Below are 18291 nucleotides of genomic sequence, written 5' to 3'. Positions count from 1 at the left end.
CTCAGGTCCCTCCCAGGAGAGCAGCTTCCTTGTTTGGGGGCATAAATTACAATATTTCCAGAAAATCTCACCTGGCTTTAGTGAATCTGTACAATCACCAGGCATTCAGGGGTGGAGATGAGTACGGCTTTAGTGCATTTGCATATCAATAGGTGTTCCTCAGGTGTGGAGAAAGATTCATCTCCTTATCAATTTACCTGGGCAAAGGAGGGCTAATCTGATACTGAGAGTTTAGGGGAGTGCTGGTTTTTCCTCTGTCTGAGTCAGAGAGAGAGAGGGACAGCCCCCAGAGTGCAGGTTGTAAGCAATAAATGGGTTTTAAACTTTATTTCTGCCTCTGACTGATTCCGGTTTTAGAGGTATTTTGTCTAGGATTTCCTTTCCCCGGACTTACAGGTGTTGAGTATTTTCCTTGGATCTTGTCCCTGCTGCAGCAAATAATTGAAGGGCAGAGACGCAGTAGTGAAGCAGAGTAAAAGTTTTATTTAAAGTTACTTAGAGAAAAAATGCAGGTGACCTCAGAGAGAAAGGAGGCCTCAAAGGTTGGGAAAAGTTAAAGTTATGCACTCAGAAAGTGGGTTGACCTCAGAGAGAAGAGCCTACTGAAAATTTGGGGATTCCCATTTTAAGGATTTTTTCAGGAATGACAAAGGACAAAGGACAAATACACCCTTTTTAAGTGTACAGTTTAATGAATTTTGTCATTGTGTCATCTACCTATATAACCACAAGAAGAGGGTGATCTGATAATTAACATCTGATAAATCTATCACAAAACAATGGGATCAGATATAAGGGGCCACTTAACAAATAATCTATAGTTTTGTTTCTCTACAAATTACCGAATGAAGAGAGATACTTTTAACTAGTTGACCCAGGGAAATATCCTGTCAGATGGGTCAGAACAATTCAAAAATAATCAGGGAGCTCTTTGATAGCTCAGAGATGAAGAAAGATAGAAGAAAATAGTTCCCACTCCTAACAAGATAAAAAACTGATAAGCTACAAATGAATGATTTTTCATAAACCAATGAAAGAGCTGAGGTTTCAAAACAATTAACCCTGATTTTAGGGTGTGGCAGGTATCAGCAGGAAATAACAGAATATATATGTTTGCTTTTAAATGGCAGAAATAACCCTAATACCATATAGACCTGTAATTGATTGAGCACTCTGCCAGATACTTTTAACAAATTACTGAATGTTAAGCCTGGCTACCAGGAGAGTGTGAAGCCATTAGAAGGCTATTTGCAAACAGAAGGGTATTTGAACTCTATTTTACATTTCCTCCAGGAAGCCCACCAAGAAACTATCCTGAGCCAGCTCTCCCCATTGTGTGGGAGGTGAGATGGGGAACGAACAGCAGCTGATGCTGAAACTTTCCCCAGACTCATACCTTTAAATGCCCTATAGGATGAAAATCAAATCTTCAGGGCAAGGCAACAAAAGTATAGCCTGAGAGCTCCTGCTTTGACAGAAATGTCAGTCATCTCTGCAACTCTGGCAAGACCTCTATCCCATGTCTGCATTAAGAAATAAATGCCACAAACTTCAGGGAGTAAAGCCACAAAATCATGGCCACTGGCATTGGTGGAAATCCATGAAGCTGTCACAGAGGAGCAGGGATAGAAATGCAAGCTAGATCCAGCATTACTGTGGATGAGAGAGAGAAGCTCTCAGGAAGGCCAAACACTGGAAACCCAGGTTCTCATTACCTTCCTAAAATGCAGGCTTAATGATGACATCACCTGCATCCCACTCCAGTCAATGCCAGCAAACACTGAGAGTCATGACAGCAGAATCAAACACAAAGAGCTACAAAAGACAGCTTCCCTCCAGGAGCAGTGCAAAGAGAAGTGCCAAAACCAAACAGGAGGACCCAGCCAAGTGAGGACAGATATCCAGAAAAGCGGTCTGGTGAGATAGCCCCTGCAGTAAGTGCAAGTATCACTACAGCAATCTCAGATCCAAGGCTGACTGAGGGACACACGCCATAGCCAACCACAAGCTTCAAACAAAGCTCAGCTCCTAACTAGGTGAACACAGAAATTCTTTGAGGAATATATACAAAATCAATGGCAGACAATTTTTCAGAATTGCTGATAGATATGAAATCAATCTGAAAATTTCACAGAATACCAAGCTGAATAATTATCAAGAATAAATAACTAGCCCTCAAACCTAGTCATATTATATTCAAATTACTGAACACAACAGGCAAAAAGAAAATCAAGAAGTCTGTCAGAAGTGGGCTGTGTGAGAAGAACAGAACTAAATATTACTCTTGAGTGAACGTTGTGTATTTTCCTCAGTCCTTGTCCCTGTGCCAACAAAGAATTGAAGGGCAGAGACACAGTAGTGAAGCAGAGTAAAAGATTTATTTAAAGTTACTTAAAGAGAGAAAAAGTACAGGCCACCTGAGCAAGGAGAGGTGCTCTGGAAGGTTGGAGAGAGAAAGTTTAAGATTAAAAGTTTATGCACTTAGGAAGTGTGGGAGACCGCACAGAGAGGAGTTCCCTGAAAGGTTGGGGGATCCCCCTTTTAAGGATTTTTCAGGAATGTGACCACGGGCTGGGGGTGTAGACTTGTTAAGTGGTCTCTAAATACTTAGACTGAACACAAGGAACTTCCTTCTCAGATTTCTCCCTGGGCTACTGGTGTCTTGGTCTGGGAGCACATCAAACAAGACTGCCTGCCCAACCCCCAAGGTGGGCTGAGTTATTGTCTGTTTGCTAAAGAGTAAGTTAAGAATCTTCTTAACTTCCTGTGTATTAAAATGCAATCATCTTTAAGGAGGAATCCTTCCTACCTTTTACTATGTTATTTACAGTTAGGCCTACATGCTAAATTAGTTGCCTAGGTTGTACTCTACTTGATTAGGGCTAAAGGAAAAAGAAACAGCATATAGGTAAAGTGAAACAATAAGCTGTGCCGTGGAGACTAGCTCCACAAACAGCTGAACCTGAAAGGAGTGGATTAGGAGATTAAGGGAAACACAAAGAAAGATGTAAAAAAGACAGAGAAACCAAACTTGGGATCAGGAGGTCCACTGAATGCTGGTGGCAGACAAGTGACACAGTTTTATTTCTGAGCACAACTTATATACACAGGCTCATAATGATGTCACTTAGGGACTGATCTCATATTTGGTGTTGTTGGATTTTCCCAGAGGAGGACGCCGCCCCAAATCACTCACGAAAGGCGTCTCTTGATGCAATAAGCAAGAGGAATTTATTCAGGAACCAGCTAGCAGGGGTCCAAGTTCGCCCGACGCAGCGGGTCTCAACGAGGACCCCGAACAGTCAAAGCCAGAGGTTTTTATAGCATAGCATTTTCAAAAAGACAGTATTTTCTTACACAGTGTTTCAGCAAGATAAGCTTGGTATGCATGACTATCCGACCAAGGTTAGCTGTCTGAAGGCTGCAGCTGCCCACCACCTGGTGTTCATGATGAACTGATTTGAGGTTAGCTAACTGAAGGTCACTACATTTAACACTGGCTGACTAATTTGTTTTTCAAGATTCTAATAATTTTCCTTCTCCTAGGCTAGAGGGTGGTGTTTAACCCTTTAAGATGGCTGTACTTATGCACTTATGCTAACTTTTGATTTTTCAGATCCTACATTTCCCCACTTCTCTTTAGGGGCATTGCAATCATGGAATGTTTGTGTCTTCTTGTGGGGTGAGTGAATGATATTGTTGCTTCAACATCAGCACATGAACAGCACTCACTCTTTCTCTAACAAAAGATACTAGCCGGTTTAAAACACAGGGACTAAAAGTAAGAAGCAGCACAAAAATAAGCAAGGGTCCGGCTAGAGTGGATATCAGGGTTGCATGATACATTAGCTTAGGCACTAGCTGGACTATAATACAGAAATCACGGGAGGAATTGAAGGCGGAGTGGAGACACATGGGATTAGTCTAGTATTACAAGCCTACCATCCCTCGGGAGGAGGGATTAAATACCTGTTTTTACCAGGGAAGGCTATCGGTATGGTCTCATTCTTTTTTCTACAGATAGAGACTCTAGCTGCTGCTAGGGAAAAGGGGCGATGACCGCTCTGGCTGCTTCGTGCTGAGAAGGGGGCGCAGTAAAGGGTGCAGCTAGGTCTCCATCACTGGTCAGTTGAGAGGGCTTCAGAAGGCTGGCACTTTTATTCTGGGTTTCATTTCCATTACTATTTGCAGTTTTGTGGCTTCTAGGCAAGATAAAACAAATTGTGTTATTAGGTTATGTAGCAACATCTGGAGTTGGATTTTTTTATTCTGGAAGGAGGCTGCGTTATTGAAACGATACTTCTCTCTAAAATCACTCTCATTTTTACTAGAAGTAACCAGGTTAAGAAAATAATTAACAGCTGGCTTGATTATTTGCACAGGCGCAGCAAGAAGAGCAATTGATTACACAGGCTCTTTTAAATATGCTTTGCTGGAACTTTTTGTAAGGAATTTCAGATTGAACTTTTAAAAGCCTCTTGAGGCTAGACAGCCAAGCTAGACTTGCCATCAGGCTTTGCCTGCAGTACCTGTAGATTTGGATGAATTCTTCTCTTCTCGAGGTCTCTGCACCTGCCAGGAAGTGACCTTCTTTACTCACCTGGTAAGGCTGCTGGGAACTCTGTAAGCAAGGTACCAGGCCAGTTCTTCCAAGGGACTTTGTTGGCTTTATAAAGTCAATCTTAGTTCTTTAAAGTTGTTCACATCTGAGTCTATGCACATGTCTCTCAGGTATGACATTCCAGTCAAAGCCTTGGCAGTATAACCAGTGTTCTTAAGTAGTCTTCTCACAAGGAAAGCAGATTCTTATTGAACTCGTGCAAATAAACATACTGCCATGGAATACAGAAACAGTCACTGAAAATTTTTAAACTCTGGAGGGATCAAGTAGAGAGAAGGATGTTTCAATTCTGCTTATAAAGATAGTCATTTACTAAACTGTTGTCAGTTTAAGAGAACAAGGTTAAAACACTTTATCAGCAACATTTGAAACAAAAAGACACAAAATCATTTTCTTTAGTTCATGTAATCTTATGTAACTAATACCTGTTCTGCTGAAATCTAGTTCTTTACCAGTTTAGGGATAATACTATAAATGACAAAAGACTTACAAATGACAATGGTTAAAGATCTGATGAGAGCTTACTGTAAAACAGTTGACATAAGGTAATTCAGATATTTCTGTAATACAAAACATTCAGTAACAAAGTTTAGCATCATTCTCTTTTGACAGTGCTTTCCTGGTAAATATATATATATGTATATATATATATAAATATATATATATATACATATATATACCAGATAAATAAGCCAAATTAGTCAAATACTTTCTCTAATGAGAAAAAATTCTTCTGACATGTTCCAGGGGCCCTCTGGAAAATATCAGAGTTAACTAGAGGTAAAAGCACCTTTTTGCATTTAATTTTTTTAGAACTATCATTACACATTTATTGTCTATATACTCAGCACAGTAAACGAGGTACCTTAAAAAGGTGGGGCAGCAGGGGAGACTGCTGCTGTCAATTTTTAAAGACAATATACAGAAAGTCAAAATAATTCTAGGTTACTAAGCATTCTTGAGAGAATGGTAGCAGATGGTAGATTCTTCTGCTTTCATCTTCAGGAAGGGAAAAAAAGCTACAATAAGAATTCACATTTAGCTGAAAGAACTGTCTAAACTCAAGGCAGAGTATAATATCACTAGGCATACAAAAGACCTGTTAGGGATACATACAAAGAATGAATATGGCTATAGTCAAATTCAACTTAAAAGTTTAAGCAGAATCTCAAATTTAAATGTCCCTTTCTTTCACACAGATATTCAGATCTGACCAGAAATATGCTTTGAGATGAAAGAGATCAGGCATTTTACTTCTTCATTTAGGGACTGAGAAATGATGAATTTTGGCTTACAATCAATAGCTTACAAACAGTGAAAATAATAAGAACATAACTCAGCATAAGTGTCTAAGACCAGATACAAAAAAGCAGAGAAAGTGCTTAAGTCTACAGGTCTTCCCTGAAAGCTTCAAGAATGTTTTACTCTTTAATAGTAGATAGAGCTTTTAATAGAATTTGCATAGCAGCTTATAAGATCATTTGCATTAAAAAATATGGAGTCCTCTATGTTTTTTAAAACATACAGCATATAAATTAAACAAGAAGACCTGGTGGTTGTCAAAAAAATCTATTACAACTTTTCTCAAAAGTGGTCACATGTTTGTCTATCTAAACTTTTACAGTGAAACCTGTTTTTCTGGGAGAAACATAATCTTGTCCAGATTCTACAGTTCAATTTTTAAGAATAAATTTTGGTTTGTTAACTAAGTGCATTTAATCAGCTGAAAAAAGCTTTGTTACTATTCTGCTTAGGAATTCAATTTCTCAGGCCATGCAATCATTTTCAATAACAAAATATTTCAAAGGCAAATAAAGGTTATACAGTTGTTAACAAACTTTAGCTTTTAGTCTTTTTAATATTACGATTTCATGGCAACTCACTGAGACTTTAAGCATGAAAAACTGCTTTGATCTTTCAACATTAAGAGCAGACTAACAGTTAAAGAAAACTTTGTCTTTTTAACTGAAAACAAAATTCTAATTCTGCTGTACACTCGATACCAAGACTTACTCGCTTCAATTTCACATAGCATGACTATACCAACTCTTCCACAAGCCTTCTACAACTTTCTTTTTACATTCAGTGTTCTCTCTCTTTAAACAAATAGCTGCACTTCAGAACAATCACTCTCTTTTACTTTCAACAAAACGAATTTCCGTTCTTTACACTTTCTCTCATTAAAACATACATCTTCCAGCATAGAGAAATGCCCTCTCTATCACTTTAAGCAGTTCTAACCAGAACTCAAAACTATTAGAAACTTCAAGCTCCAGTGAACACTGAGAAGCAGGACACTGCAAACTGTCAAACTAACATTCCCTAGACTGACAAACTTACGAACACATTCTACAATTTCTGCAACCATGAGCTTCACAGCACAATCTCCCAGCAAACACAGAGCACATCTTCTCAACTTAACAAAACTCTAAGGCCTTAAGTTACTACAAAGATTCTCAGGCTGCAGGTAGGCATACACACTGCAACACACAATTAAAAAGGTGTTCACTTGCCACACCCATCTAGCTCACCTACCTGCAACAACTACACTAGCCTACTCACAAGACCCCCACTGAACACTAGACAAAGCCAAGCCTCTAAGCATTCTATTCTTAAAAGATTTAGCAGATAACATGACTCAAATGACTCTAGGTAAACTCAGGCAGCCAACAACTACCAAGACATGCCCGCCTCAGGCAAACTCAAATTAGCATTAATGTTTAACACTTTTTTATCAGGTTGTCTGGAAGTTTTAGAATACTCAATTTTCACAAGCGCTTGTCTTTAAATCAATTTCATTAATACCATCCGGAGGTAGAAAGATATATTCATTTACACACTTAGGGGGTTATCTGAGTCTGTCCCATTGTCAGTATAACAATTATTAGGCACGTGAAAGACACAAAAAACAGAGACACACAGATTAGACACACAGCAGCCGCTTTTTGTTTTTCTCAGATTTTCAAACAGAAACCGAAAGGAATCAGAGAGTTGATATTCCTGGCGCCTGAAAATCAACCCTATCTCATCAGATTCACCTTGCTGGAAAAACAGACGGGAGGCTACCAGGCGTCCCTGGCCTCCCAACCTCCCGAAGGCGTCCCCCAGGGTTGCAGCCTGCGGTGCTCCTAGTACGTCTACTGACCACAGTCTCGACCCCTTTACGGGATCGGGACAGCTGCCAGACAGTGGGTACCCCCTTTCAGAATTCTGACCGGTCTTACTGAAAAACAGAAAACAGAATACAGACAAACCAAGGCGCCACTAATCTTACCTCTTCCTCCAAAAGCGACTTCGGGAGTGAAGCGGGGTGAGCGCATGATCCCGGACGAGCCCCCAAATGTTGGATTTTCCCAGAGGAGGACACCGCCCAAAATCACTCACGAAAGGCGTCTCTTGATGCAATAAGCAAGAGGAATTTATTCAGGAACCAGCTAGCAGGGGTCCAAGTTAGCCCGACGCAGCGGGTCTCAACGAGGACCCCGAACAGTCAACGCCAGAGGTTTTTATAGCATAGCATTTTCAAAAAGACAGTATTTTCTTACACAGTGTTTCAGCAAGATAAGCTTGGTATGCATGACTATCCGACCAAGGTTAGCTGTCTGAAGCCCGCAGCTGCCCACCACCTGGTGTTCATGATGAACTGATTTGAGGTTAGCTAACTGAAGGTCACTACATTTAACACTGGCTGACTAATTTGTTTTTCAAGATTCTAATAATTTTCCTTCTCCTAGGCTAGAGGGTGGTGTTTAACCCTTTAAGATGGCTGTACTTATGCACTTATGCTAACTTTTGATTTTTCAGAACCTACAGTGTCACTTCTGCTTCCAGTGACCTCACTTCTGGGGTGACATCACTACTGGGTGATACTGCTTCTGGCCCTCCACATCTTCCAGTTTTTTCTTTATTGAAAAATGTAGGTGATAGATATAATAGAGATTATAGAAAGTTTTCTAACACAGTCTTGCCTTAAATTTTCCATTCATGACATTTCCCTTTCCTTAAATTCCCATAGAAAGATAGAAGATAGCTTTTTCCCTAATTTCCCATAGTGCAAGAGAAATGTGGGATTATGACCACAGCCTGGCCCTTGATCTGAGCTGAGTGTGGGCAGCAAAGCAGCTGTAAGAGGAGATCTCTCTCAGAGATCGTGAAGGTTTAGGCCTCTGCAAGGTCGGGAGCGTGAGGATCTGTGCCTCACCTCTGTTGGCCCCCAAGTTCTCTCCTGATGGCCCCTTTGAGACTGTGCCTGTCTTAGGATGTTCCTCTCTTGAGGAATCGTATCTGTATCTGGCTAACCAGCCATCTTCTGGGGTCAATCAGGGTAATTTGAGGCATGTGAGTGAGAGAAAAGCAATGTTTTTCAAGAAGTTCAGCTGTTTGTCTCCTTGGTAGTTTATGCTTCCATGGCCACCATGCCCAGCACCTGCCTTCAGATTCCCTCACCAGCCAGCAGGACCCTAGCTCAGGTAAAGTATCTGGGGGAACCCAGGTTACTTTTTTACAATGTAAAGTGCTCTCTTGTAACAGCAGGGTAGAGAGGTTCTAGAAAGGGCTTTGTTCGAGAAAGAAAGAGAGAGATAACAGCACCAGAAAACAGGAAGAAAGGTGAAAAGATTGGAAAATCTCTAAAAGATTATAAAAACCTCAGGGTCTTGGAGCTCTCCCCCTTCTTTCTTTAATTGAAGACATAGGTAATGTGGGTTTAATCGTTCTGCATGGACTCTTCTCTGGAGGGCTCACCAGATGATTGGATGGTGATGATGGCTAGCATTGCTAGGAACAGCTTATTAGGTGTTAGAGTCACATTCTGTTGTCTGACCGTATCCTCTCCCTCCTGAGTCAGCCTTTTGAGCTGTTTCCATGTCAGAGGGTGGACTCTCTGAATCTGTTGTGATGTTGGATGTCTAGTTTAGGAATAGTAAACTATAAAAACAAAAGACTTACAAATGACAATGGTTAAAGATCTGATGAGAGTTTGCTATAAGACAGTTGATATAGGGATATTTGGATATTTCTGTAATATAAAATATTCAGTATTGTTTAGCATTATTTCTTTGAGAGTGCCTTCCAGGTAATTAAGCAGGTAATTATACATCAGCTAGATAAACTGAATTAGCCAAATATTTTCCCCCATGAGGAGAAAAAAAAGTATCTGACATGTTCCAGGGGCCCTCTGTAAAATATGAGTTAACTAGAGGTAAAAGCACTGTGGGTAAAATTGTAATATTTCCAGAATATCTCACCTGGGTTAAGTGCATTTGTATATCCTCAGGTTTGGAGAGAAGTTCCTCTCCATGTCAATGGGTAATTACCTGGGCAACTGAGGCCTTATCTAAACCTGAGAGGTTAAGGGGAGGTGCTTGCTTGCTTGCTTCTGCTGGAGCAGGAGAGAGAGATAGCCCAGGGCTGCAGTTTGTAAGCAATAAACAGGTTTTAAACTTTATTTCTCCCTTTGACTGCTTTTGGTTTTTAGAGGTATTTTGCCCTGGGATTTCCTTTCCCCAGACTTATATCTGCATAGTTGGCAGGATTCCTCTGAACCCAAAATCTGTCATAATGGGTGTGACCTTTGGGAGGGCTGACCCTAGAAATGGTGGGGAAATGCCTGAAAGCCCCCTGTGCATGGTGGGGAGGCCCCAGTGGATGCAGCAGCAGAGGGTGTAGCTTCACTTGTTATTATCCCCCCAGCTGTGGGGCTTCCAATTTGGGAGCTCCTGGTGGGGAACTGGTCTAGAGTAAAGTACGTCCTAGAGGGGTGGGGCCTTCCCCAGAACAGGGGAAGGGTGGAAACACCAGAAGCTGCAGAATTAGCCCTCTGTGAGTTGGAAGACTGCTTGGAAACCTTACGGGGCCATGTAGAGGCTGGCATTGCAGGGTTTCTTTTCATCCAGATAGTGGAAAATGTTATACAGGAGAAAGAGAGGATTATCGAAAGGTTTAGCGAGGAGAGACAGTGACTTAGGCAGAAGAGAGACATAATTCAGCATCGTTTGGAGGAGCTAGGCAATAACCTATGGGATGCTGTTAAAGAAGAGAGTTACTGAAAAGGCAGTTTAGGCTCCTAGAAGATTCCCTATCAGCGGCGAGGGGGGAGGTGGCAGGAAAATTTACGTTGTAGGAGGTTGTGGGGGAGGACAGAGTGGGGCCTTCAGCCCCAGAAATGGTGGAGGAGGAGCTGTTGGTGGAGAAGAAGCCCGAGGGAGAAGAGGAGGATGTGGCCAATTGGCAGATCTCCTACCCAGGCCACCACCGGAGGTACCATCCTCTCCTGTTTTAAAACCCACCCAGCCATAATTAAGAAAATAAAATTGAAACAACCTCAGGCTCCTCAGGGGAAGGAGCCATCCCCTCCCCAGGTTGTGGAGCATCCTTTGCTCCATCCCAATACCCAGGATTTGCTGGTGGACATGAGCATCAGGTATAGGCAGAAGCTGTCAGAATCTCTGCCTACATGGCTTTTACATCTCTGAGATATGGGGTGGAAAACATTGTTATGTCGGGTATTGAGATGAGTATAGTGGCTTCTCTGATGACTCACCCTTCCTTCTGGCAGCAGTTGCAAAATACCCATTATGCCTCAGGGAATCAGACACTCCTGAAATGGCTGACAGCCGCCATCAGGGTAGTTTGATCCAATCAGGGTGATTTACCATATTTTCCCAATGGTTAGAAAACATATGCAGAGCTCCAACAGGTACTGTGTGAATTGGGGATGAAAAACATCATCTATAATATGGACCCCCAGGGCCCTGATGAGGAGGTGCTCACTGAAGGAATGAGAAACCTGGTGCTGCATACAGCTCCCACATCTCTCTTTGGGTCCCTAGTGAATACTCTTGCCCCCACCTAGAGTGACCCATAAGAGAGGCTACTCATACTTTAGCAGATGTGGGGGAGGTTGAAACAATAAGGGCATGGAGGGAAGTATGGGCCACGACTGAAAGGAGAGGTGCAAAAGACCCCGTGAAGGTCTCGAGGACCAGATGTGGGTTGATTTGATAAAGGCTGGTTTAGTGAAAGAAAAATTTGATGGGCAGCCCTAGAACAGTGGCACCAATTAAAGCCAGAGCAGCAGTTCCAGCCACTGAGGTCCAGGACACGGAAACCAGAGTCAAGGCCTCATGCCCAGCCTGTGTCCCTGCAAAACTTCCTGGGGGACAGTACTCAGGATTCGCCTGAGCCCCCACCCCCACAGGAGGACGATTGGGCATCATGGTTTGACTGAGGGTGGGGGATCAAAGTCCCCACCTTGGGAGACATGGTGGGGACCAGAAGCCACATGTAGAATTAGCAATTCATTGGTCCCCTGTGAATATACGATGTTTCCTGGTTCTGGGGGACACAGGAGCTGAGTGTTTTCTGATTCATGGCAACCCTGAGCTTCTGTGGTAGATGGTTATGGGGGTAGGGCAATCACAGTGAAGAGAGTCCAAATCTCACTGGGAATAGAGTGTTTTCCCCCAAAGGAGTATACCTGCCCATTTCTCCCATCCCTGAATATATTTCTGGGTAGATATCCTGCAGGGCCTGTGGTTACAGACCACTGCAGGTGAGTTCAGACTGAGGGTACATGTGGTAAAGGCAGTTCTGAGGGGACATGCTAAGCATCCACCTGTAGCTCTGCCTGTACCTCATCAGGTGACAAATACCAAGCAGTATTTTGCTGGGGCACAAGGAAATTGGAGAAACTCTACAGGAGTTGGAGAAGGTGGGCATCATAAAGCACACTCATAGTACTTTTAATTCCCCAGTGTGGCCAGTGAGAAAGCCAGACGGCTCCTGGTGTATGACTGTGGACTACAGGGAATTGAAAAAAGCACACCCCCATTGCATGCTGCTGTCCCTTCTATAGCAGACATTCTGGACACCTTCAGCCATGAGCTGGGAACGTATCATTATGTAGTAGACTTTGCTACTGCTTTCTTCTCAATTCACATCGCAGAGGAAAGTCATAAAGTTTGCCTTCACATGGGAAGGCCGGCAGTGGACATTCCCTGTCCTTCCACAGGGATAACTCCATAGTCCCACCATCTGTCATGGACTTGTAGCCCAGGACTTGGCCACATGGAAGAAACTGCAAACAGAGTGGTTGTATGGCTACATTGATGATATTATGCTCACGTCTGATTCTCTTTCAGATTTAGAAGGAGCAGTTCCTAGACTGTTGCAACATCTACAGGAAAAAGGATGGGCTGTGAGTAGCACCAAGGTTCAGGGACCTGGTTTGTCTGTGAAATTCTTGGGGTTTGTCTGGTCGGGTAAAACTAAAGTTGTTCCTGAAGCAGTCATAGACAAGGTCCTGGCTTTCTCCACCCCTACCACTGTGGCAGTATTACAAGTTTCGGGGTCTTTGGGGCTCCTGGAGAGTGTTTTTGCCACACTTGGCACAAATGCTGAAGCCCTTATACTGGTTGGTATGAAAGGGGATCAGGTAGGCAGGGATGAAACTTGTGCACCTGCTTTTACTGATGCCAAGCGGGCAGTCAAGGCCATACAGGCCTTGAATGTAATGGACTCATCAAGGCCCTGTGACCTAGATGTTCATGTAACTGAAGGTGGTTATGGATGGGGTCTTTAGCAGTGGCTTGAATGGACACACCAACCTATTGGATTCTGGTCACACCAATGGAAAGGAGCAGAGGTCTGATACACCTTGATAGAGAAGCAACTGGCTGCTGTGTACCATGCTTTGCTGGCTAAGGAGCCCATTGCCGGAACAACTCCGACCAAGGTAATAACCACCTATCTCATTGTGGGATGGGTCCCAGATTGGACCCAAAGGCCACAGACACCTACACTGACCAATTGACAGCATATTTACAGCAATGCAGGGCCCTCTCTACCAGCCCCTTAAGTGGAGAAATCCAACACTTTTGGGTCCAGTGACCTATAACAGTGGAAAGCAAGAAGAACTTGCTTTTGAGCCATTGGTAGCTGAGACTCCTTATCAGGAGGGAAAAGTCCCTATACCTGAAGACCATTGGTACACAGATGGCTCCAGTCGTGGGCAGCCCTCAAAGTGGAGGGCTGTGACTTTCCATCCTAACACTGAGCCAATATGGATGGAGGATGGAAAGGTGAAGAGCAGTCAATGGCTCGTGATCACCCAGGAGCCTTCCCCCACAGTTGTCTTCACTGACAGCCGGACCGTCTGTTGGGGCTTGACCCTGTGGCCCCTGACATGGTATCATGCCAACTGCATGGTTGTTCACCAGCCCATTCAGAGGCAACAGTTGTGGCAAGACCTATGGGCCTCTGGTCAGACTAAGACCGTTACTGTATATCATGTGATTAGCATTTGCCTTTGGCATTGCCAGGGAGTGATGAAGCAGACACGCTGCCCCAGGTGCACTGGCTAGAAGTAAAGCCTGCCTCTGACATGGCCCAATGGCTACACTGGTGTTTGTTGCATATGGGGCAAAAAGATGCTGTGGGCTGTAGCCTGTTGGTGGGGCTTGCCACTGACATTTGAAGAAGTCAGCAGAGCCCAGAAAGAGTGCCTTGTGTGCTTCAAGAGGGACTCACACATAGTCCCATGGCAACATGGGACAATAGTAAGGGGGCCAATACCCCTTGTCAGGTGGCAAGTAGACTATATTGGGCCTTGCCCATATCAGAAGGATATCGATGTGCCATGACTTGTGTGAACAAAGGTATTGGGCTATTGGTTGCTTTTCCTGCACTTTGTGCAGATCAGCAAACGACCAAGGGGAGCCTGGAGTGTCTCTTTGTAGCCTATGGCCGGCTGCAGGTGATTGAGAGAGATCAAGGCACCCTGGACATGCATTACAGGAATGGGTGCAGCAATTAGGAATAAAGTGGATATTTCATGTACCATATAATCCTACCGGGGCAGGCATAATAGAGAGCTACAACAGTTTGTTGAAATCTGGCCTGAAGTTGGACACCATTACTCTATGGGGTTGGTCAGTTCACGTATGGACAGTGCTGTGGCATTTGAATGATAAGCCATGTAAAGGAGCTTTGAGCCCTGTGGATATGCTTACACACCTTGCTGCCTCCCCTGTACAATTGTACATCTAAACCAAAGAAGAGCTATTGAAGCCGGGATATGGCCAGCAGAGCCACATCTTGCTGCCAGCCCCTGCTGCATTAAGCCCTGGAGACACTGTTCAATGGACTCGACCCTGGACATTTTGACACATGGACCAGTGATGGCTGGCTCTTCTGGCACCTTGGGAGAAAGTCCTGGAAGCTGGCCTCATGTGTATTCCTGGGGTAACAGGTAAATGGCTCCCAAACGTTGTGTTATTGTACCCAAAACGTCCAGGAGGTAAGAGCATCTTGCAGGGAAGTTTTCATTTATCTTTATGGCCAGTGCATGTACTTCCTGTAGTCCTATATTCCGACCAATCTGTAACTCCAATGGGGAGGGCAGTGGAACTCTGGTATATAATAGACCAGGATGAGATCCCATTCCTGCCGCTGTTCTTTATTTATTTATTTTTATTTTGTTATCATTAATCTACATTTACATGAAGAACATTATGTTTACTAGGCTCCCCTTTCACCAACTACCCCCATCCCACACCCCATTACAGTCACTATCCATCAGCGTAGAATCACTACTTGTCTTCCCTGTGTTGCACAGGCCTCCGCATGCCACCCCCTACATGCTAATTAGACATGCTAATCATAATACCCGCTTGCTTTTCACCCCTCCTTATCTCTCCCTTCCCACTCATGCTCTTTAGTCCCTTTCCCTTTGGTAACTTTTAGTCCATTCTTGGGTTCTGTGATTCTGCTGCTGTTTTATTCCTTCAGTTTTTCTTTATTCTTATACTCCACATATGCGTGAAATCATTTTGTACTTGTCTTTCTCCGCTTGGCTTATTTCACTGAGCATAATACCCTCTAGCTCCATCCATGTTGTTGCAAATGGCAGGATTTGTTTTCTTCTTATATCTGAATAATATTCCATTGTGTATATGTACCACATCTTCTTTATCCATTCATCTACTGATGAACACTTAGGTTGCTTCCATATCTTGGCTATTGTGAAAAATGCTGCGATAAACATAGGGGTGCATCTGTCTTTTTCAAACTTGGCTACTGCATTGTTAGGGTAAATTCCTAGAAGTGGAATTCCTGGGTCAAATGGTATTTCTATTTTGAGCATTTTTTTTTTGACTAATGATAGCTCATTTATTGAATGTTTACTATTTAACATTCTCTCTTAAAAGCATTACATGAATTGAATTAATTCATTAAATCCTCAGAACCTAGGGAATCCATTTGTTATATTTATTTTACAGATGAGAAAAGTGGGGTCAAATAACTTGCCTAAAGTCAGTTATGAAGTTGTTAAACTAGTCCTAAGTCTGTCTCACTTGAAAGTGAAAACTAAACCATTTTATACCAATATTTAACTTTTCTCCACTGATATAACAATTTCATCAGATTGCATTCGTAGGGTTTCATCCTTTCAAACTCTTCCTCTCATTATTAGCATCTCAACTGCTGGGAGCAGTAGAGTCAAGAAGTTAGTCTTTGCTCTCCTCTGCCCTCTACTTTATCCCCCCCACATTTCATCATCACAGGAAAGAAAAGAACAAGAAAAGCCTAAGAAACAGAAGATTTCAAGTCCTGTGGCCTTGGCAAGTTTAACTTCTTCAGGCTTCATTTCTGGAATAAAGTAGGGATACAGCTAATTGAAAACAAATTTTTTTTTGACAGGACATCTCTCATATTTATTGATCAAATGGTTATTAACAGTTAACAACAATAAAATTCTGTACAGGGGACTCAATGCACAATCATTAATCCACCCCAAGCCTAATTCTCATCAGTCTCCCATCTTCCGAAGCACAACGAACAAGTTCTTACATGGTGAACAAATTCTTACATACTGAATAAGTTCTTACATGGTGAACAGTATAAGGGCAGTCATCACAGAAACTTTCAGTTTTGATCACGCATTATGAACTACAAACAATCAGGTCAGATATGAATATTTGTTTGATTGTGATACTTGATTTATATGTGAATCCCACATTTCTCCCTTATTATTATTATTTTTTTAATAAAATGCTGAAGTGGTAGGTAGATGCAAGATAAAGGTAGAAAACATAGTTTAGTGCTGTAAGAGAGCAAATGTAGATGATCAGGTGTGTGCCTATAGGCTAAGTATTAATCCAAGCTAGACAAGGGCAACAAAACATCCACAGATGCAGAAGATTTCTCTCAAAACAGGGGGGTGAGGTTCTAATCCTCACCTCTGTTGATCCCCAAGTTCTCACCTGATGGCCCCCTTGCAACTGTGCCTGTCTTAGGTTGTTCCTCCCTTGAGGAATCTTACCCATCTCTGGCTAACCAGTCATCTTCCAGGGCCATACAGGGAACTGTAAAGTTGGTAAGTGAGAGAGAAGCCATATTGTTTGAAAAGGTTAGCTTTTTACTTCTTTGCAGATTTATGCCCTGTGGCTTCTATGCCCAGCATTTGTCTTGAGGTATCTTTACCACTTGGAAGAATTATTATACTCAGTAAATTCGATATGAGGCACGAATTCTACTTAAGGGTTGTAATTAGGAAGGAAGAAGAAAAGCTATAGAAGTAGCAGATGGAAGAAAACATGGGAAGATTGGTTATTTCTTTGACATATCTTCTTATAGAGTAACTTAAGCATGTATAGGTTTTAAACTACTAATTAAATTGTGCACACACATTAACAAAATAGGAATACAGTTACATAACCAAAGCAGACCTACAATTACCAGCCATCTCCAGTGAAACCAAGAAAACCAGTTAGGCACCCTAAGCACTTGTGAAAACTTATCTATGATATGATGGATACTGTCTAACTGAATCTGAATTGTTTGAGAAAAATCAGACAATTTAAAACAACACATTCCTGGGAACTGTTCACATCCCATATGTTCTTTTAACAATAGATAGTCTGTAGTCTCAAGATTTTGGAGCACTGCAACTTGCACTTCTCCTAATTCTTGGTTGAGTTCCAACAGTACAGATCCAGTCAAATTTGTTATTTTACTGTATGCACAGGCCAGCTTAGATATCTCCCCCTTCATTCCAATGGCAATTCGAGGAACCAGTGGGATGAATGCAGCTACAACTGCAACAGTGCCAGGATCTTTGTTGACATTTTTTGATGATCATCTTCTGGAATGACACTTCCAGAGTATGTTGTTGTTGGAACTTCTTCTTCATATCGTATCTTATTTCATTTTCTGGGTAGCCAAATTGGGCTTTGATCCTCTGTATAAACACAAATAGACCCTTTGCCCACACTTTGATATGCCCTTTATACCATTATGAAGAACTTATTGGAGATCACCACACAGGAACTGCTTTTTTCTTTTTTTTAAGAGAAAGGAATGTTATCAGAAAACTGTACTTCTATAGCTGATCATCTGACACCCTTTAAATGATCAAAATTAAGGATATTTAAAGCATGCATTAATCATTGATTTACAGTTAGTTTTATCCTATCAGGGAGTAATCCCCCTTTCTTTTTTTATCATTAATCTACTTACATGAAGAATATTATGTTTACTAGGCTCTCCCCTATACCAGGTCCCCCCTATAAACCCCTTTACAGTCACTGTCCATCAGCATAGCAAAATGTTGTAGAATCACTACTTGTCTTCTCTGTGTTGTACAGCCCTCCCCTTTCTCCCACCACCCC

General features: G+C 42.3%; 1 protein-coding gene and 1 long non-coding RNA gene across 2 annotated transcripts in view; one reads left to right on the top strand and one right to left on the bottom strand.

The window, feature by feature from the left end:
• The window catches only part of LOC140844015 (uncharacterized), a 153669-nt gene that overhangs the window by 102815 nt on the left and 32563 nt on the right, over positions 1 to 18291 (top strand). The gene's annotated exons all lie outside the window — the stretch shown is intronic.
• On the bottom strand, positions 3209 to 8425 carry LOC140844013 (uncharacterized). The gene is made up of 2 exons (XR_012122076.1): positions 7896 to 8425; positions 3209 to 4202 (listed from the first exon to the last, which is right to left on the bottom strand). It is a non-coding gene; the product is annotated as an uncharacterized lncRNA (long non-coding RNA).

Source organism: Manis javanica, chromosome 10, assembly GCF_040802235.1.
Source record: "Manis javanica isolate MJ-LG chromosome 10, MJ_LKY, whole genome shotgun sequence".
In the NCBI taxonomy this organism is placed as follows: domain Eukaryota; kingdom Metazoa; phylum Chordata; class Mammalia; order Pholidota; family Manidae; genus Manis; species Manis javanica.
This window is presented reverse-complemented; position numbering and strand designations above follow the sequence as displayed.